The 22828-nt window shown below is 42.6% G+C and overlaps 1 long non-coding RNA gene across 1 annotated transcript in view; it reads left to right on the top strand.

Moving 5' to 3' along the window:
- Window positions 1-1144: 1144 nt before the first annotated feature.
- LOC138741718 (uncharacterized) overlaps window positions 1145-22828 on the top strand; it is a 71872-nt gene continuing 50188 nt past the window's right edge. The window contains exon 1 of the long non-coding RNA XR_011343703.1: window positions 1145-1205. This is a non-coding gene — a long non-coding RNA (uncharacterized lncRNA). The remainder of the gene's footprint in view (window positions 1206-22828) is intronic.

Genomic DNA, 22828 nt, shown 5'->3' with positions numbered 1-22828 from the left:
TGGGGGTTTTTACTACAATCACAGCGTCTGCAGACTTCCGTGTTTCTCAAAGAACACTATGTGACTTGTTGAGTTTCTCCAGCATTTATGTGTAATCTACAATCCCATCTTTTGCAGACTTTCTTGTTTAACCCAAGGTACAAAGACTTGTCTTAAACAAAGCAATATGGCTTCATGCTCTGCTATATTCATTGTGCTTTCATGTTTCGTGTATAGTTTTCACAAAATATCTCCCCAATTATCTTGTAGGTTCAGAGAGATGTAGATTAATGGGAATTACTAATTTCATCTGATATTTGTGATATTAGATTTAGCAATGGTTAAAACACACTCAGACTGGCATAATTGAATCAAACTGCATGGCATAATGAGTATCAAAAATAGTTTTACGGGATGGAATAGAGATACTTCACAATCTTTTGCAAAACATCTCATCTGGAGTGATAGGTTTAGACCTATCACAAATCAACTACTGTGGGTCAAAGATCTCCCTCAATCATTTTCTGCTGCTTGCCAAATAGTGAGCATGGAAATCTAGTAAATTTGACCCTTATCTTGGCCCACTATTATTCCAGGTTCCCTCTAAAAATATTTTTGTTCAAATTTTAAAGCACGTTTACTGTGGCTCCAGACACAGATTTCAACATGGGAGCAAAATTGAGTTGTTTGTGGTAATGGATATGTTTACGGGTGACCTTTGTATATAGGATGATGCACTTCAAGAAAATGGTTTGTATTGCAATTTTCTGGAACATGGAGTCACATCATAAGCCATGCCAGGAAACAAAAGTTTAACACTTGTGTTGATTCACAAGTTTTCATGCACGTTCTATGAGAGAAACTTTTATTTCCTATCTCAATTTTTTGGGAGGTGATTTGCGGATTGTGTAAGGATGGGTTTCTGTAAGCCAAGCAGTGCAGTGCAGTGATTGCCTTTAAGAGGACATTGAAGCTAAATGACTCTGTTTTTATTCATCAACAGTCCCTGAAGAAGGAAGTTCACTAAATTAAAAAAAATACCAAACCAAAGCACAGAGAGAAACCCTTTTAAGCACCAGCAATTGGCCTAGTGACCTTCTTCTGTTCCTTTGTTTTGTGACCTTGTGATCTTGTGATTTCCCTTTTACTAGCTAATCTGTTTGAACATGCAATGGCCACAGACTGGAAAATGCTGGAGAGGAAGATTCAGTGCAGAATAGATACAGGTATTGACATTTCAGATTTGGATCCTTAGTAATAAGAGAATGATATAAATGATGAAAATGTGGACAGGGAAGGAAAAAGTTGAGAAGCAAATAAAAATGATCTTTGTACTATTTGAGTGACCAAGTGGCAGCACGGTTAGCATGGGGTGGCACAGTAAGCGTAGCAGTTAGCATAATGTGGTTACAGTGCCAGCAATCGGGACTAGGGTCCGGATCCCACGCTGTCTGTAAGGAGTTTTGTATGTTTTCCTGTCTCTGCACGTTTCCTCTGGGGGCTCCAGTTTCAAGGGTTGTAGGATAATTGGATGGCATAGGCTCGTGGGCCAGAAGGGCCTGTTACCGTGCAGCATGTCTAAATTTAAAAAAAAATATGAAAAGAGCTTAAATGGTTGAGGTTATCATGAGATTATAGTTGGAGACATAATGAGAAAAAAAATCAAGGAAGTTAAAGACGCTTAACAGACATTGAGTCTCCTGGAAACACAATTGCTCCCATCATGTTTCTGATTGTCTCAGGTTTGTAGTTTAACTGTCTCATCTGAGAAACTGCACTGCAAAAGGCAGGTCCTGTGTTCACTACAGAGTGAGCCAAACGTTACTTCACAACCTCAGTCCTGTCCACAGCCACAAAATTATTGATTTAATCATGTTCATTTTTTGAATTTGAATTCTGCAAAGAGCTTGAAGAAAAATACCAGCATCGAAAATGAAGGCTGGAACCGCAGGATTAGGGGAGGGAATGAAGAACAACTATAGAATCGGATTATTTCTGGAAAAGTTGGAGGGCTGATTGGGGATCTAAGAATTGCAGGGGCGAGGAGATGCTTTGTTTGGCCAAAAATTGCCTTTCTTGTGATTGCATTTGCTGGAGTCAATGGAAGGCTGGAACCATCTGAGAGTTTGGAGAGATTGAGGACAAGGTTGCTGGCAAGTTGGTGCTTGACCCATTTGGATGAGGGGGGCTAGGAGGAATTCAGTGTTTAGAGAGATTGGGGAGAGGGAATGTATGAGATTAAGGTGAGAATGTAAATTACATTTTCCGACCTGATGGAAACTGAGTTTTGTGCAGCCATGTTAAAAGTTTATTGGTCCCCCTGGGGCAACGTATGATGGTTTATCTTCAGAGGAACATGATCTGAATGATCTTCATGGACCCCAAATAGTCTGCTTCATGAAGATTGGTTTAATTTGATGCATGCCAAACACAGAAGTTACTCTGATAAACAAGATAATTCATAGGGTGGAATGACCTTCAAATAGTTATCTTATTTCACTCTGAGAAAAGCCATTTTCCATTGTGTAACACAAGTTAGCATTCAAGTTCAAGTTCAGATTTATTGTCAGACTACATGCAAGACATCACTTACAACCTTGAGATTATTTTTCTGTAGGGCAGGCAGAATTTCTACTTAGCAGTGGAGTAAATTGTTCTGGAGAAAATGTTACACCTACAAAAGATAGAAATAGAAATGAAGAAAGAAATGTAAACAAACTGACTGCAAATACAGATAACAAATATTCAGTATAAATAATGTGAAAAGTAAATTAATCTCTGATTGAGTCTGTTGGTTAGGAGTCTGACGGTGGAGGGGTAGCAGCTGTTCCTGACCTGGTGGTTCAAGTCTTGTAGCACCTGTACCTCTTATCTGTTGGTAGCACCGAGAACCGAGCATGTCCTGAGTGATGTGCATCCCCAATGATTATTGCTGCTCTATGGCAGCAACGTTCCATGTAGATTTTCTCAATGGTTGGGAGAGATTTGCCTGTGATGTACTGGGCTATGTCCACTACCTTTTGCAGGGCTTTCCACTCAGAGGTATTGGTGTCCCCATACCAGGCTGTGATGCAGCCAGTCAGCACACTCCCCTCTACAGATCTGCAAAAGTTTTCCAAGGTTTCCGATGCAAACTCCTGAGGAAGTAGAGATGCTGGTGTCCTTTCTTCACAGTGACATTAATATGTTGGGTCCAGGAAAGGTCCTCCAAGATAATGACTCCCAGGAATTTAAATTTGCTCACACACTGATCAGCCAATGATCACTGGATCGTATACCACTGATTTTCCCTTCCTAAAGTGTACAATCAGCTCCTTGGTTTTGGTGACATTGAAAGTGAGGTTGTTGTTACACAGCATAATGCCAAGTTTTCAATCTCCCTCCTGCATGCTGACTCATCTCCCCTTTTAATACAACCCATTAAATGGTATCATCTGTCTTCTTTTGCAATACATTTATTTAAAAAAAAGTCAATGTCCAACTTTGTGACAAGTTCTGTAAAAGTAATATATCACAGTATTGCACCATGCTGAAGCTAATGTTCCCTATTATGGATCCTGGATACTATATGAATATTGTGCAGTTTGATTATTTCTCCTTAGAGGAACATGATCTAAGTTGCCTGGCAATTCTCCTAAAGTGAGTGTATCATGAACTTTGATGCAAATGAATGAACTTCAGATCTTTAAATTCTAGTGTAAGTATGCTTGATTTTAGTGAGCATAGAATCAAGGTTGAGTATTGATGAAGTGCTCCACCTTAAATAAAGAACTTGTCTCCTTTTTCAAGTGGATGTTAAACACAATCCAGTGTTAATCTTTCAAAGGGGCATAGGTAAGATCTTCCAAATAACATCACTGAAATAAAACAGATTATCTTGGCTTTGTCGCAGATATGTTTGTAGGGAATTACAAATGTATGATGTGTGCAGATGTATGACCAAGTTTCATGTGTCAGAATAATGTCACTTGGGATCTTTGGAGTTTTTAAAATTCCATGTTCTTCCATCTTCAGAGGCACAGGGAGCAAAAGGAGACCATCTGGCCTAGGGAACGTGCACCTCCATTCAGTATCACAGCAGGTCAGCTCCCTTTCCCCAAACGTTCCATGGAACCCCAAATTCACCTTCTATTCAAAAATCAATCTGTCTTGAATGCATTTAATAAAAGCAGCCTCCCACTACAACATCGTGCAGAGAATTCCACCGATTTACTACTCTCTGGGAGAAGCAGTTCCTCCTTTTCTCTGTCTGAAATCTATTGCCCTGAATCTTGAGGCCATGACCCCTGGTTCTAGTCCCACCTGTCAGTAAGGAAAAATGAGCCAGTGGAAACAGCCGCCCTGCTTCTATATTATGTTTCCTTCATAATTTTATTAGATTTCTAAAAGATTCCCCCTCATCTTTCTAAACTCCAAACTTGAGATACTATTTTTTTCAGACCTTTATTGTATCAATGGATTTATATATTGGTGATTGTCTGAAAGTCCCATTCCATTGGGTGTGAATCTGAGCTGTGGCAAAAGCCAGTGGTTTGCAATAAACCGCCACAAAAATGCCAACGATGAACACTCATCGTGAATTACACAGCTTGTATTTCCTCATTTGGTATCTTTTGTTGGCAGTACTACAGCATCTGAGAAAACTTACTCCAAGCAGACTTTGAGGTAAAGAGGCTTTATTTTGTGAGATCACAGAGAGTCGAGCAGGTGGAAATTGGATTACTGGGGGCGGCGAGGAGATCTCCGAGTCCATTTCCTTTAGGCAGAGATACACCAAATTGTCTTACAGAGTAACATCACAAAGATAACCTTTGGAGAAGCAAAGGCAGTTAAAACCTCACAAATAACTCAGCACATTTTGTGGTGGTACACCACCGGCCTACTGCACTGGGCAACCTCTGTACCTGCAGGAGTGTAAGGGGACAGGACAACACCTGGCCGGCTGCCAATCAGTCGGCCTGAATAGATCAAGCCCCACCCGATCGGGTGTCAATCACCCTCCGGGATATAAGCCGGCGCCGGCTTCCCGAGGTCTCACACATAGTTGCTGTAGCCACAGCCAGCCTGGCTCTGTGGAAGTCTTTGTGGATTAAAGCCTGTTGAACAGTCTTTACCTTGTGTATGTCTGATTCTGTCTAACAGCACACCACAATTTAATTCACAAAATTTTCCCACGGCTGCCATGGAAAAACTCTTGAGCACAGGGAGCCTCGAGGTTGACCCATGCCACCCGGAAGCCCAGACACGCTTCGAGATCCGGCAGCACGGGGTCGAGTCAATCATCGAGGCACATGAGGGTGACATCCTGGACTCCGATCAGAAGAGGTTGGTTCTACTCCGGTCAAAGCTGAGTCCCCGCGTCTTCCAGATAACCAAAGGCCACTCCATGTACAAGAGTGCAATGGACACTCTCGAGAACCTGAATGTGGTCTGTGCAAGGTACCTCCTCAACACCCGAGCCCAGCAACCCGGGGAGATGACTGAGTTTTACCTGGGGCACTTGCGAGAGTTGGCCCGACCGTGTCTGGCTGAACCTGGGGTAGGTGTAGAGGAGGTCGAGAGGCTGATCCGGGATGCCTTAGTCTGAGGACTACGCTCGAGGGCCATCTGGCAGAAGCTGCTGAAAGACAACATCTATGCCGTAACCAGGACTGTGGAAGCAGCAGCCCTGCACGTCGAAACCTTCGATTCCAGGTTCCTCCATGCTCCCTCATGGCCCTCTCACACTGCAGCTGCAGCCATAGGCTGAGCTGGGGAGGAGAATGTTGCTGAGGCAGGTGCCTGGCGCCCCTGTACGTACTGTGGGTCCTTGTGTGGGTCAGATCGACAATCGTGCCAAAACTGCCTAGCTAGGAACCAGTATTGTTCCCGATGAGGCAAGAAAGGCCACTTTGTGAATTTGTGCCTCTCTAAACCTGCCGGCAGCTCAGCAGCCCTCTATGACCTCCCTACCTCCCCCTCAGACCCCCCCACGTGCGCGTGCCGGGTGGTGTCATTGTCCCCACGACAACTTCCTCCTTCCCCGACTTCGACCGCGCAACATCTGGCCCCGCCAGCAACCATTACAGCGTGTGCCATGAGCATCTGCACCAGTCCCTGCCCTCGCCGGCGTCGCTCACTGAGAACTACAGTGACATTGCTTCTGGCTCATGGTGTGACGTCACTTCCGGCTGATGTAACGAAATCACTGCCGCTGGCCATGATGACGTCACTTCCCCCGGCACAGCGGACACGGCTGGGGAAGGAAGCCAGCCACACAGCGGCTCTCCATGTGCCGCCACCATCTTGGGCCAGGCAGTGCCCAACACGGAAGGCCACTGATGATGTTGAGAACAATGTGGTCAACATGGGCGATGACCAGGCCACCCTACTGATGCTCCCCATGCCTCCGGGTGCCATCAGCTGCCGCACGCCGCACCCAGCGACCAAAGTCAATGTGGTCAACAAGGGCGATGATGAGGCCACCCTAATGACACTCTCCATCCCTCCAGATAGTGACGACTCCGACTCTGAGATGGACTTGGGTGCCACCACGCTGACCAAGGACATCCCTCACAATCTTGGGTGCTCGCTAACCAGGGAAATTCCCCACAATCTCGGGTGCTCGATGATGGAAGTCCGAGTCAACAGGCAGGTAACAAAGTGCCTGTTGGTTAGTGGCAGCACTGAGAGCTTCATTCACCTGAGCATGGCCCACTCCGCCCCACCACCTGCTCGATCGCCCTCGCTACCAAGGATAAGACTGTTGGTACCCTCGGGCGCTGCTCGGTCGATATAACGGTGGGAGGGGAGACTTACACAAGATTCAGGCTCCTGGTCATGCCCAAACTCTGCGCACCATTCGTCCTGGGCCTGGATTTCAAGTGCCACCTGCAGAGTGTCACCCTTGCCTTTGGGGGGCCCCAACCTCCACTCACATTGCACAGCACACCAACCTACCAGCTCCAGCCAACCTACGGCCTCTCCACACTGAACATCAGCCCACTAGCGCTTTCCAAATCTTGCGCTAGGCTGCAAGCTGATCGCCGCCAGAAGTAGGCGCTATTGCGCTGCAGACAGGGACTTCATCAAGGCGGAGGTACGGTGACTACTGGCGGAAGGTGTTATAGAGCCCAGTAACAGCCCTTGCAGAGCCCAAGTCCTGGTGGTCAAAGGGGGAAGTAAGCCAAGTATGGTTGTGGATTACAGACAGACCATTAATCGGTACACCCAGCTGGATGCCTACCTCCTGCCGAGGATCACTGACATGGTCAATGAGATAGCCCGCTACTGGGTTTCCTCCACGATTGACCTGAAGTCGGTGTATCACCAAATCCCTATCCACCTGAAGGACAAGCCCTACACCACTTTTGAGGCAGACGGGCGCCTGTACCAGTTCCGCCGGGTTCCTTTTGGGGTTATGATCAGGGTCTTCATCTTCCAGCACAAGCTGAAGGTGACGTTCCCATATCTGGATAACATCGCTATCTGCGGCCGTGACCAGCTGGACCACGATGCTAACCTGGAAAAATTTCTCCAGACGGCAGAGAGCTGAACCTCATTTACAACAAGGAGAAGTGTGTGTTCAGCACCACCCACCTTGCCATCCTGGGGTACATCGTGGCCCATGCAGTCGTCGGCCCAGATCTGGAAAGGATGCACCCATTAATGGAGTTACCCTTCCCTCCCCCACGCTTAAGGCCCTCCGCAGGTGTCTTGGCCTTTTCTCTTATTACTCGCAGTGGGTCCCTTGCTTCTCAGACAAGGTCCGCCCACTGGCCCAAACCACAACTTTTCCCCTCCCACCTGAGGCGTAGGCAGCCTTCACCCGCATCAGGCAGGATGTCACGATGCAGGCTGTGGATGAGGACTCCCCCTTCCAGATGGAGAGCGATGCTTATGAGGTGGCCCTCGCTGCTACCCTCAACCAAGTGGGATGTCCCGCCATTGAAAAGGAGGCGCAGGTGATTGTGGAAGCGGTCCACCACTGCTGCCACTACCTGGCTGGCAGGAGATTCATGCTCCTCATGGACCAGTGGACCGTGGCGTTCATGTTAACACTACCCACAAGAGCAAGATCAAGAACGACAAGATCCTGCGCTGGAGAGTTGAGCTGGCAACCTACAACTACGACATCCAGTACTGCCCAGGGAAGTTTAACAACTCCCCTGATGCCCTCTCTCACATGAGGACAGGATGTAGGCATTGTGTGAGTCTCTCTGCCATCTGGGCGACACCCAGTTGTACAATTTTGTTAAGTCCCGAAATCTGCCGTACACCATCAGGGACGTCAGGTACATGACCAAGGCCTGTCGGGTCTGTGCGGAGTGTAAACCTCGTTTCTTCTGCCCCCCCCCCACCCCAGGCCCACTTTGTAAAGTCTACCAGGCCTTTCGAGTGTCTCGGTGTGGACTTCAAAGGGCCCCTGCCTTCTACGAACCGAAACGTCTACTTCCTCATGGTAGTGGACGGGTACTCACACTTCCCTTTCCCCATCCCTTGTCCGGACACTTCCACTGCCACCATCATCAGGAACTTGGGGCAGATTTTCACCATGTTTGGCTACCCCGTCTTCATTCACAGCAACCGGGGGTCTAGTTTCATGAGCGACGAGCTGCGCCAGTACCTGACGGCGAGGGGCATCACGACCAGACGCACAACAAGCTATAACCCGATAGGCAACGGGCAAGTGGAACCCAAGAATGGGGTGGTCTGGAAGATAGTCCTCCTGGCTCTCAGGTCAAAAGGGTGGGCCGTTGAGTTCTGGCAGGACGCCCTGCCGAGGCGCTCCATGGCATTCGGTTACTGCTGTCCATGGCTACCAACGAGACCCCTCATGAACATCTGTTCTCATTCCCCAGGAGGTCGGCGACTGGAATGTCACTCACAGCATGGCTCACGTCCCCGGGACTGGTGCTTCTGCGTAAGCATGCATGGACACACAAGGTCGAAGCCCTGGTGGAGCAGGTTTTCCTCTTTCATGCAAACCATAACTATGCTTACATTAGGTTCGGCAGTGGCAGGGAGGATACCGTCTCAACCAGGGACCTGGCATCAGCAGGAGCACCCATCACACCACACCACCCTCCAACCCAGGACAATGCTGACATGGCATACATCCCCGTTCCCAGGCAACTATGGGGCACGCAGTGCCTCCTTGACCACCAGGGGCCCATTTTAGCCTTAGGAGACGAACCCGCCCCCCCCCACCCATCCAATACGACCCAGATACGTCGACTCCGGCCCCCCTGGCCACCCCTCCACGCGACACCAAACCAGCCACACACACCCCTGCCACCAGCCCCCCCCACTTCCCCTCTGACCAGTGACCAGGAGTCAGTCCTATGATGTTCACAGAGACCCCAGCGGCCGCCGAATCGTCTCAACCTGTAAATATTGTATGAACATAGTGGATGCAATTCCTTGTTACTGCCCCCCCAGGACAATTTTAAAGAAGGGGATGAATGTGTTGGTACACCACCGGCCTACTGCAGGGGGGAAACCTCTGTACCTGCAGGAGTGTAAGGGGACAGGACAATACCTGGCCGGTTGCAAATCAGTCGGCCTGAATGTATCAAGCCCCACCCGGTTGGGTGTCAATCACCCTCCGGGATATAAACCTACGCCGGCCTCCTGAGGCCTCTCACAGAGTTGCTGCAGCCATATCCAGCTTGGCTCTGTGGAGGTCTTTGTGGATTAAAGCCTGTTGTTCAGTCTTTATCTTTGTGTGTGTCTGATTCTGTCTAACAGCGCACCACACATTTATCCAGAAGCATAAATTCCAGACTGGCAGCCATGGCCCTGGAATGCATTTGCAAGTTTTAGTTCCCTAAGTTTTATTTTTTGCTTTGGCTTTTAGCTGATTTAACTGTTTAAGTGCCCAATTCTTTCACATTCAGTGTTAAAGTTCAGTGTGATGCAATGGTTTCTTTGTTGATTTTACTATCAAGAACAAAACACCATTTACTTCTAACATATTTTACAGAAGAATACTATATTTGAGCTTGGTAAAGATGTATAAAGTTATCCATTTGTAAACAAAATACTCCTACGGTATTACTGAATTGCAATGAGAACATCAGGACTATTTGCTGACGCCAATTTTGTAACAATAAGAAGAAACTTCCTGTCTTAGTAATATCAAGGGATTTGGCTACAAAGACAAAATCCATAATGCAGAGATCCATTAAGTGTGAGCAAAGGTTGTATTGGAGACAGTCACTCCACCTGCTACAATCTGAAGCCCAGAGCACTTTTTTCTTTCTTACCTCCCTTCCAAAACAACAACATATTGGACTGATGATGTGAATGATGCCTGCTGAGGGAATGAAAGGTCAAACCAGGAATATAGATACAAATCTACATAGGTTTTTTTTAGCAAATCTTGGTATAGTTGAAATTAATTTTTATCTATGGGAACAATTGATCAATCACACCACTTAACAGAAAGCAAACTAAGGCAATATATTTCGACGTTAGAATTGCTTCTGGTTTTTTTCTCAAATCTGCAGCCCTTTTTTATGGTTGCAAAATGCCTAAAGGTACGTGGCCCAAATGATTTGTGCTCGAGTCCAACAGCGATCTTCAGCAGCTTGCTACGTTTTGTACACTATCAATGCTGTCACTTTGGCTGACTTCCACACAAATAGAATCCAGTCAGGATTAGCAGCAGGAGGCTTGGGCTGTTTCCTTTCTCCTCTGTTTCAGCTTTATTCTTCATTTACCCCATGCCCTTGTTTTGATTTCCTGGCCTGGTTGAGATCCGCACAGGGAAAGGATCAAAACACTTACATTTATGTAGGGGGTCATCTAATCCATGAGTAAATTTGCTATGTAAAAAAATCTTGATGTATTTATGTTGTTCGCTTCCAATAGCTTTGGGAACATCCTTGGATCAAGCCAAATGAAAGTTCCCCACTAATAGAAGTAATACAAAAGTTTAACAGCCTCCAAGACCTTCAACTGGAGAACAGCTGCAGCAAAGGTCTAGTAGTTACATCACAGTTTGATCAGATAAGGGGCCACTGTCCCTGCACCAGAGGAACCAAGAACCAGTGGCAAGAAATGGAAGTTAAACAATCAGCAGGTCTCATTTAAAAGAAAAATAATCTGAGTAAATAGGATCTGGAATACACTGCCAGGAAGTAATGGAGGCAGAATAATTCCTGCATTCATACGGGAACTACGAGAAGTCTCTGAAAGGATAGGATTTGCTAGCTATTCGAGAGAGGACATTGAGTGGGACGATACACAATGTTCCACAATGTTTCACCAATGTCTCGTAAAGATGTAGTATGACATCCCAACACTTGTACATAATGCCCTCAGTGATGAAGGCAAGCTAAACTCCTATTCACTTTCTCTTTCTATGCTGCCATTGTCAGGAACCATATACTTGTGCCTCCAGGTCTATCTGTTTACTGTGCATATCCTCCACTTGTTTAACTTCCCAAAACTTAACACTTCATATTTGCTTGAATTAAATTCCTTCTGCCATTCATTAGCCCAGTTTACCAATTAATATAGATCCTCTCACGGTCTTAGATACTCTGTATAATTCATTGTACCACCAACCGCAGACCTATTAATCTGGCCACCTACATTCTCATCCCAATCATTAATATACACAGATCCCTGCAGTGGACCTGTGGTCACAGGCTTCTAATCATCAAAACATCTCTTCACTGCCACCTTACTGTTATCAAGTGAATTTTGTATCCAATTGGACAACACACCCTCAGTGTCATGTGATTTAAACAATGGGTTGCTGTGTCAATTTCCATATTGTAACCATCTTTGATTCTGTGTTTTGGAGATCTGTTTCAATCAGTGTGAACTTTGGTCTACAAGTTAAAAAAATAAAACATTTGCAAATGTATGCTTTATAATTACACATTTTTTTTTCTGGTTCCACGACCCTATTTAGCTCTGGACACAAACCATTTACTCCCAATGAGCTGAGGTATATGTGCAACTGCTCAATATCTAAACAGTCACATAGGTCAGAGATCGCAACAAAAATGCTGCGTGAACTGTTGAGTTTAGAACCATAGAACATTGCAGCACAGAAACAGGCCACTTCATCCCTTCTAGTTTGTGCTAAACCAGTTTTTATTTTGCCTTGTCCCACCCAGTCCATAGCCTTCCATACCTCTCTCATTCATGTACCCATCCAAATTCACCTTAAAAGTTAAAATTGAGCCCACATTCACCAGTTCAGCTGGCAGCTCATTCCATACTCCCACCACTCACTGTGTGAAGATATTCCCCCTAAACGTTTCCCCTTTCACTCTTAACCCATGTTCTCTGGTTTGTACCTCACCTATCTTCATTTATTCTGCCTATGCCCTCATAATTTTAAATATCCCTCATTCTTCTATGCTCCAGGGAATAATAACTGTTCCTGAAGTCTGGATAATCATCTAGTAAAACTTCTCTGCATTATTTCTATCTCATTGATAACTGTTCTGTAGTTAGGTGACCAAAACTGCACACAATATTTCAAATTTAGCCTCACCAATGTCTTGTACAACTTTATCATAACATCCCAACTCCTATACTCAATAATATGATTCATGAAGGCCAATATGCCAAAGATCTCTTTACAACCCTATCCACCTGTGATGCCACTTCCAGGGAATTTTGTTCCCTACCATTTACTATCCTTTTGCTGGATTGTCCTTCCAAAATGCAACACCTCACACTTGTCTGCATTAAATTCCACCTGCCATTTTTCTACCCATTTTTTCCACCTGGTCCTGATCCCTCTGCTAGTTCAGAAAAATTTCGTTGTCTCCAATCTTAGTGTCATCTGAGCACTTGCTGATCCAATTTACCACATTATCATCAGATCATTGATAGAGCTGACAAACCACAATGGTCCCAGGATTGACCCCTGAAACATATCGCTATTTACAGGCCTCCAGTCTGAGAATAAATCATCCAGTCATTGTTGAATTCTATTCCCTACTTCACCATGAATACCTAGAATCTGAACCTTCCTGGCTAACCTCCCATGTGGGACCTTGTCAAAGGAATTTCTTCAGCACGTTTGTGTATGACACCACCCGAGTGACTGCAGACTTTCCTATTTAATCACAACAAACAATTCTTATTCCATCTACGGCCTATTGCATATATGTCCTTTGAATATGCATCAATATAACAGATGAAATAAGGCACTCTGATTTTGAACAAGAGCCTGTAAAATAGATATTGATCTTATTCCAAATGTGCTGCCTGGGTAAAATAGATGCTTGAATATTTTTTAATTCTTTTACAAATACCAGTTTAGTTTCTGTAAGAAGCTGTGTACATTTTACTGCAAATGCATCCATGAGCATTGCACTACTTGTAATCACCCCCGTCTTGAATAGTCCATAATTGCGTACCAGATGTATCAGTTCTGCTCCATATCTTGGAAAATAATTTCTACTAATCTCATCCCCTCTGTTAAAGTGCAACAAAATGGTATCAGCCTAGTCGTCTATCATTTGTTCAGAATGGAAAATAATTTGACATTTAAAATTTTTTTTTAAAGATTGCATCCCTTATAAATGGTAGATATGTTTTAGAGAAGAAAACTTTTTAGTCACCTTTGCAAGCCACCAACAATCACTCCAATTATTAACACTTTTAAATGATATTTAATAGTATTTACTCTGCAGAAGCCTTTCAAATCATGAATCTATTTCAGTAGTCTGGTCGTGGTACTGTCATATGAATTCCAAGGATCAATGTAGCTTTTGGTTGGAGATTTCTTGGATCCAAGACAAGAGGATGAATTACTTTTCAATATACACAATCTTGGAACAGTTATAAGTCCAGACAAGTGCATTCCATAGTCATAGGAATGACATTAGGGCAAAGCTCCCAATTATTGAACTGCCTAACTTGTACGATATACCCTGTATTACTTGAGAGGGCAAAGCCATCCCAAGTTTTGGGCACTTGATATGCACGGTTGGTATAGAGGCAGCATAGTTGACATAGGGGTAGCAGGATTGGCATAGCCCTTTGAGCAATGTCTTTGCAGTGCTAACGACTGGGACTGGGATTCGAATCCTGCGTTGTCTGTAAGGAATTTGTACGTTCTCTCCATGTCTGCCTGGGTTTTCCCCAGGGGTGGCATGGATTCATGGCCCAAAAGAGGCTGTTACTGTGCTGTAAGTCTAAGTTTTAAAAAATAAATTAAAACAATTCTCATACCCGAAATAGACTATTGTAACTTTTCATTTGTAAAATTGGCTGGGATGGTAGCACTCTTATTCCATTGATAAAGAATCTTGAAGATGATTGACCTACCATAAGGTAGTTTTGTTCATTGAATTATTGTGATAAAAGGGGAAAATGCAGAATCATATTTACTGCAGAAGGTGGATCAAATAAATAATGTTGTTTCTGGAAATCTGGAATAAAAACAACACGCCACAAATAGTCAGCAAGTCATAGAGAGAGAGATACAGAATGGATGAGACCTTGAGATCCAAAAAATTTGGTTTGAGTATCAAGCACCCATTTTTACCCTCATCCCGTATTATTTTCCCTGCAAGATTAATTCAGTGGTTACGTGTTCATTAAGAAGTTCAAAGAAGAACTCATTTTCATGAATACTAGCTTTGCTGTTTACAGAACAAAGGCTGAAACCATTATCCATGGACTTGTCGTGGAGAGAGAAAGGTTCACCTAGGTTGGGGAGATGTACTGAAAACAAGGAGAGTTTCGTGGGTCTCAGCGCATTAGCAGCGGACCAGTCAAGTCGTAGAGAAAGAAAGGTATGTTGGAGCAGGATCAAATAAAAATAAAGCACAGTTAGAGCAGAGAGGCCATCGTGGGAGCAGTCAGTGTGAGAGTGGCTCAGTGTAGGAGTGGGAATTTGAGACTTTGGTTGCACAGCTTTGGTGAACAGAGGCTGAGGAGAAGGTGCAGGAATTGAGGCAAGGTAAGGACAGGCTTTTCCTACTCTTTTTAAAATTTCATAAATAGTGGGAATGGGATCCAGGTCAGGGACATGGTCCTCTTGCAGAATGTGGATAGTCAGGGTAACAGTGAATAACATCCCTGACAACTTCATCTGTGAGAAGTGCATCCAATTGCAGCTCATTGAAGACTGTGTTAGGGAATTGGAGCTGGAACTGAATGAGCTCTGGATCATTCAGGAGGCTGAGGGGGAGATAGACAGGAGTTACAAGGAAAAAGAAATCACACCAAGGAGGCAGGAGGAAGATAGCTGGGTAATAGCTAGGAGAGAGAAGGGAGACAGGCAGACACAGGTGCTCTGTGGTTAGTAAGGGATTACTTAAGGTGGAATATAAATGGGAAAAAAAATGGTTTAAAACCACTGCTTGAAGTTGGCTAACTTTAATCGGAACTGGGAAAATGTCGGACATTTATCAGTTTAAAATCAAGCACAAAGTAAAAGTATGATGGAAGGAAAAACAAATAGGAAGGCTGTGATTAGGTTCAGGGAGCGAGAGATTAAAAGAACAAGAAACAACAAAAAAAAATCCTTCAGGAGGTGACAACAACAATATCGGGAACTTTGTCAATCTCACTGAATATGAGTGAGCAGTGAATGGACAGTCTCGAATTGCTGAATTCAGTTTTGAATCTGGAAGGTCATAAAATGGTTAATTGAAAGATGAAGTGTTCATTCTTGATCATTGTCTTAAACAATGGGGGAGCCTATGGGCTGGTGGGAGAGGCAGGACCTCAAGGTTGGAGTGGGATCAATGTTGATGATAAAGAGTGGTAGCTAGAAGTGACATTTACTTCCTGAAGTGATTCCCGACAAAACAAAATAGCTCCAAGAGTTTTGACTGAACGACAAGAAATGCAGACTTGCCAAATTACAATAAAGTATATCCCACGAATATTTTGAGTTAAACTTTAAGTCCCTTGGCACTTACATTTTTCAGTAAAAAAAAGTCATATGGAGCAAATTTAGAAAACTGTCACCGGCTGGTTGGGTCAGGGGCTGGTTTAACACCATCAAAAAATTCCTTGCATGATTCTCATCCCTTTAACAAAAATACATGCGATACAGCAAACCAATGAAAGGCCATAAATCATGTTAGCTTCAGAATTAAATAAAATGGTTGATTTTAAGGATATCATTGATATCCATCTTGGATTCCTTCTCTGGATGGAATTCTATTTCAGGAAACCCTGCCTTTATTTTATTCATTTTACAGCTGTCAAATGCCTATTGGATTGGTGGTAAAGTCATCATCTTTTAATGAAATGCAGCAAGCTGAAGCTGAGAGCTTTAGAATGTAGGACATTGTTTCTTTATTGGCATTATTCCCCAAATAAACTGGAACATTGTAAACTACAAAAACATATCGCACACAAGTTGGAAGTAAGTCTTGTTGACGTACATACTGCCCCAAGGCAATTGCCTGCCTTCCTTCCTCGGATTTATCTGTACCAGGGTGTCACTGGAGGGCAAGCATGCAGTGTCCACTTCAGAGTTGTTGGGTACTGCTGATGCTGGACTATATCCTGGACAAGGATGGTCATTCTGCCTTTTTAAAAAAATATATTCTGATGGAAACTATAAATGAGCTAAATATTAAATTATATGTAAATTATTATAAATATTTAAATAAAAATTAAACACATATAGAGTAGTTTGAATCAAAAAGCAGTATGCATCTATAGGTCTCCCTTAGATGTAGCACGGTTAGTGAAACACTATTACAGCACCAACGCCCCGGGTTCAAACCTGCCACTGTCTGTAAGGAATTTGTGCATTCTCCCCATATCTGCATGGGTTTCCTCCCTCTCTTCAAAAAACTTACCGGGGTTGTAGGTCAATTGATGTAGTTGGATGGCACAGGCTTGTGGGCTGGTAGGGCCAGTTGCCATGCTGTATGTCTGAAATAAAAATAAAAATAAAAAAAACACTAATTAAATTGACTTAAAATAACTTGAAAAGATAATTTTTTGAGATTTAATAATATTAACAGGATGATTTGATTTCTGATCCAACCAGCTCATAGATGAATGAGACCAAGAGATTTTACTTCCTTAAGGCATACTTAAAAGTTAATGGTTAAATTTAAAATTCAACTGGGGCAGCAACAAAAGATTAATCCTTCTGCAACTGAATAGACAACACTCCTCCATAATAATTGCAGTGAGACCTTAATGCTTTCAGGGAATTCCAAACAAAATTCACAATTTATTTCAAATGTATTCTGCTGATTTCAAAGTAATATGTAGTGACCAGGGAGTAATGGTGCTTCTATCTCGAGATCCGCACCACTTGGATGAATCTGCCGGTCCTGGTGAAAAGTTAATAGGAGTTGATTCAATGTCAATAACAGGTGGTGCAGAGTGAAAAGATCTGTGGCCAGGTTCTAATGAAAACCACGAGCTTGGCAGTCAATCATTTTGATTTTGCCGGCATAAGGTCTGGACTATTTTGAATTTCAGCCTTCAATTCAACCTCAACTATTACATTTCAACGCGGTCCAAAGAACATCACAGGGCCACGATTGCACAAGACACATGAAGGCATAAGAGCATAAAGCTTAGCAAGGAGGAGGTTGCGTGGAACAACTTGTGCGCACGCACACAGGTTTTGCAACCAGTGTACAAAGGAAATTCACGTGTGTGCACAAAAGGTTAGTTACTGAAAATAATGTAGTAATTAATAATTATACAATTTTAGGTTTACATTTTCACAAACATTCAGTGCACACATATTTTTGCCATAGGAAAAAAAAATTTGCACAACGTAAGACTTATGTACACACTAACTACTAACAATTAGAGGGAACATTGTACAGGAGCATCAAAATCAGGACTGCCAGGCTGAGAAATAACTTCTTCCCATAGGCTATGAGATTGATGGACTGGGTGAATTATTCCAAAATATTTCTACATTTTTTATTTTCTATTATATCTTTAAGTATATGTGTGATTATTATTTGTTGTGTATTGTGTGTGTATGTGTGTGGACTGAGATCCAGAGAAATGTTGTTTTGTCTGGTTGTATATGTACAATCAGATGAAAATAAACTACCATAAGAGATCAGACATTTGAAGGCTGAAATGTATTTAGTGCAGTATTAAGGTGAGATGCTCTACTTGGAGCTTTAAGAAATGAATAGCAGATTGAGGTCCTGGGTCAGTGCTGCCTTTCATTAGAACACTGTACTCAACAGCAATTGTACTCATATTGAGTTGGTTTCAGGTCGGAACAGGTTATTGGATCTTTTCTTCAGATGTTTTCACCTGCTTGCTGATATGATTCCTCTCATCTCCTGTACCTTAACCTGCATGAGCACCTGGGAATGAAACATTTTTTTCACTCTTACCTTGATTAATGACTCCTCATTTTGTTCATGACATTGTTTGTTACAATTTTAGGTGGTACATAGGATACACATGTCAAAAGTCAAATTATCTTGCTTTTACCTGGCTGTTGATCCTCTAAGCAATAAGTGTAAAATCTTTGATGCCTCATTGATTCATATGTTTTGGCAATATCCTAATTAATAAAAAAATTGGAAAGATATTTTTCCATCTTTATCAATGATTCCAAAGATCAGATTAGAACCATGCCCTCTCAATGCATTGTCTGTTTTTTTCTTGAGAAGAGGATATATTCTTGACTTCAACCCATGATAAAATTTTAGATTTTGCCTCGTTGATGGCTGGACAAGCAATTTTAATAAAATGGAAGGATGACTCTTCACCCACTCATGTCCAGTGGTTACATGATGTTATGTCCTATTTAAGCTTGGAGAAAATTAGATACAAAATTAAAGATATAAAGTTTCAATTTGTCAAAATGTGGGGCCCATTCTTAGATTACTATCATAATTGGAAGGTTTAAGAAGTCTGGATGCTCAGGAGACTTTCTGTTGAGTGACTGAAAGTCGCTATTTGATCCATATCTTTACAATTTTACAAGTTAACCTTGTTTAGAGGCAGGGGTTCGATTAGACAGAGGAACTTTCTTTTCTTTTCTTTTTATCTTTTTTTAGATTAATTGGTTAAACATGGGTTTAAGTATGGTTATCATTGATAAAGATAGAAAGCACCCTTTGTTTATATAATGGGATTGTTTAATTTAGTCTTATCTATTTTTTTATCCAGAATTAATATTGGGATGTATTATGAAAAATGGATAAACTGTTAATGACCGTATTGATAAAATGTGATGTCTTAAAGAAATGATAAATAAACAATTATGAATAGGTTTTTGATTTACATTATATGTTTAATTTGTGACATGTATATGATATGACCTGTTGTTTGTTCAACTAGATGATTTTGTATATAAGAGTTTCCCTGAATCCTTCAGGCTAATAACCACTGAGTTCGAGAGGACAGCCTATTTATGTTCTCTGTTGTTGAATCAGCTAATAATTTAGCTGTTCAGTTCAACATATAATCTCACAAACAGCTGGGCAATTAAGCACAAATTAACTAATTTTTTATTGGTTGGTGAGGATGAAATTGTAATTAGATCAAATTGTTTTTCTTTGCAAAGTGCAATGAGATCTTCAATATCCACCTGCACAGGCAGGTCTTGCATCCTTTGATGTTTCATTAGAGAGACTGTTGCTGTTTACATTCTGTGTATGGGACATATCCCACCCCCCCCCCCCCCATACTGACAAAGGTGAGGGAGTGAAGTGTTTCCATTCCCACAAGGTGAGTCCACCTCCATGGTGTAGAAATTGTGTGCCAAGACCCACAGTCTAACCTGAAGTAATGAACATTGGACAATGGGAGGCCCATCCGTCTTGTTATTGAGTTACTGATGTCAGCTTTGCCACTTGATGGGGTGTGTCCAGTGTCCTGTCTTGGGAGCATGAAATTGATTTAAAAATCGCCGAACACTGTGAAGTTGGCAAGAACCCTACAACGATGTACTTCTGCTGTTGTCAATGGGCAGTAGGCACCTGGTGCTAGTCCTGGTCTGGGCTACAGGGGAAGTGAACACTTCTGGGATTGGCTGATGGCTAGCATGGCAGCAAGTCACTCTCTCTGATGGCTTCAGGAGGAAGCTGTGCGTGAACTGCTGTGTTCACTTCAATCAGCTGAGGAGATCAAAATATTGATCCATAATATTCCTGCTCTTGGATTTGCAGGATTAACATTAAATTAGCCGTGTGATGTTTTCAACATAATTCATTCTGTCAAGAAGTGCAAGTACCCACTTTTAAGATGTAACAGTCAGGTGGTATTAACCGTAAAAATATTTGTGCTAACAATCTAAACTTTCTTTTTTTAATCTCTGCCAGCACTCAAACATCGATGAAATCCTTTCAGATTTCTAGCTCTCTCTATCCATTGGATGGGACCCTAACTTTCGACTAGCTGTTATGCTGAAATATAATAAATCACATCTGTTGCCAAAGTAAGGCTTTAAGGAGTGCAGAAAACCTAAAATTATTGCCGTGGTTCACTAATCTGGCCTTTGTTAACTTCTCAAAAGAATCTCTTCACAATGGCACATGTTTTTCATTATTTTTCAAATGTCGAGTATTATAGTAGACGATCAGACAAAAGGTTTGGCAGTGCACCGAAGTCTCAAAGATGGGCCCTGCGAACTGCCTGAGATTTCACTCTCATCTCATGCCGTTCATCAGGTTATCCGGAATAATCAAAGGTTGCGGATGTGCTGAAAAGCTCTTGATTTATATGCAGGGAATTTAATTCTGTCTGAGTTTTTCATTGCAGTGCAGGGGGAAGAGTCAGGTGGTGAATCAAAGTAAAAACAGCAAGGAGCAGCAATAAACTGCAGGCTGCACATTTATCTTGATCTCAAGGCTATAGGTCCATTTTCGCTATTCTCTTCATTTCACCTGGAAAGTTCTGCAAGCATTTGACTTTGTTAATATTCAATTAAACTCTAATTTCCCCTCTCTTGGTTTATTATGCTCTGCTTTCCTCCTGCCCCAAAAATGGTTTGTAAAAGGTGATGGTAAAGGTTCCATTATTGTCATGTAATACTACATTTAGAAAGTAACATACATGAAATTCTTTAACTTTTGTCTACTGTAAGGGAGACAAGAGTGTTGCCACTTTGTGGTATCTTATCAGATGTGGATTGCCCAGCAGGTAATTATGCTGCCTCACAGCTCCTACGAATTCAACACTGGCCTCCAGTGACAGCCACACAGAGCATGACCCCCCCATGTGCTTCCTCTGGATGCTATGGTTTTCCCTAATCTCCCAATGATGTATTGGTTGCGAGGTGAATTGTTCACTGTAAATTGTTTCTGTTGTATAAGTAACTGGTTGGATCCGTGGGGAGATGAGGACAAAAGGAGATTAGTGTGATTGGTGCTCAAAGGTCATCGCCAAGTTAATGAGCCAAAGGACCTGTTTCCATGTTGGATGACTATATACTCTACCTTTTCTTCCTTTTTACCAGAACAAGGAAGGTGGCCAGCAGATTTTACAAAAAAACAGTTTCTGGAGTGTCATGCTTCGAAGGTCAGTTGGCTCCAAGGTTTTAATGGTTAGGGCTGCATCCATAGAAGGATGGATTGATGGGTCTCTTCCAGCACAATTCGATATCTTCTATTTGCATTGACCAGGGATAGGACCAAGAGCAGGAGCCCTCAGTAATCTTTGACCTGGAACTCCGGGTCTCTTAGACTAGATGCTGCTTGACCTGGTGAATGTTTGTGGCATTTTCTGTTCTTCATTCAATTTCAGTTTGCGGTGCTTTGTAGCTAATTTTGAAGATAGACCTTCAAACATCTGACTGCAGTTAATTATAACTTTGCTCATCAAGTAAAAATCATGTTAAAATCTCCTGGCACAATTACACCAGGATGAGGGAGCATTACGATTGCTTCATGGAGAAAAATACAAAGGTCACACATCCAAACAAAACAAAACAGAACTTTTTCGTTCATTTTACAGAAGTAGTTTATTAACTGGACCATACTTCAGGGAGGAAGCATTCTGATTACTTCCGGAATCAACGTGTCCACATCAGTTGCCTTCTCACAAGATTTAACCATTCCACCGAATCAATTAGTAAAAATACAGAAGGCAGTGAACCAAAGTGGTCCACCACCACTCTCTCAGAGCCATTCAGCAACAATGAGAAGTACTGTAAATCCTGACCTTGTCAACACACATGCACTCACATCAAGACCAAATTAAAGCAAAGTTTGTCTGCTGTAGGAATGTTACCTCAGATTTGAACAGATTAAATCTTGCTACAATTTTACAAGGTCTTAGTGAGACTGCACCTGGAATATTGTACGTGCAGATTTGAAGAAGGATATACTTGCCACAGAGTGAATGCTGTGAAGGTTCACCGGTCTGATTCCTGGGACGGGAGGATAAGGATGGAGATGAGATATTTGGTCTGTATTCACTGATATTTAGAAGAATGAAGGGGAATCTCATTTTGACGGGGCTTGGCAGGTTAGAATATAGGTATGAAGTTCCCCATGGCCGAAGGGTTTAGAAACAAAGGATTACAGCAGCAAGACACAAAATCAGAATTTAGTGTTGAGCTAAGGAGCATCGTCTTCACTGGTAGGTAGTGGACCTGAGGAATTCTCCACCATCAAGGAATGGAGGCCAAGTTGCTGAATATGCTGTATTTAAGGACAACATTTCTGGATTCAAAAGGCATCAAGGAGAATGAAGAAAAGCAGGAATATGGAATTGAAATAGAGGATCTGTCATGATGGCATTGAATGCCATGGTTTCTGGGATGAATGACCTGCTTCTATGTTCCCTTTTTTAATTAAAAAATTGTTGTATTTTAAAAGGGGTCAAAAATATACCTTCACTTCATTATTTGCCATTGTAAATATATACAGCAATGCCTGTTTGTTGCAATTAATCATGACCTTCTGTCCCCTCCATCTACAAGATT

This window comes from Narcine bancroftii, chromosome 8, assembly GCF_036971445.1.
Source record: "Narcine bancroftii isolate sNarBan1 chromosome 8, sNarBan1.hap1, whole genome shotgun sequence".
Lineage (NCBI taxonomy): Eukaryota > Metazoa > Chordata > Chondrichthyes > Torpediniformes > Narcinidae > Narcine > Narcine bancroftii.
This window is presented reverse-complemented; position numbering and strand designations above follow the sequence as displayed.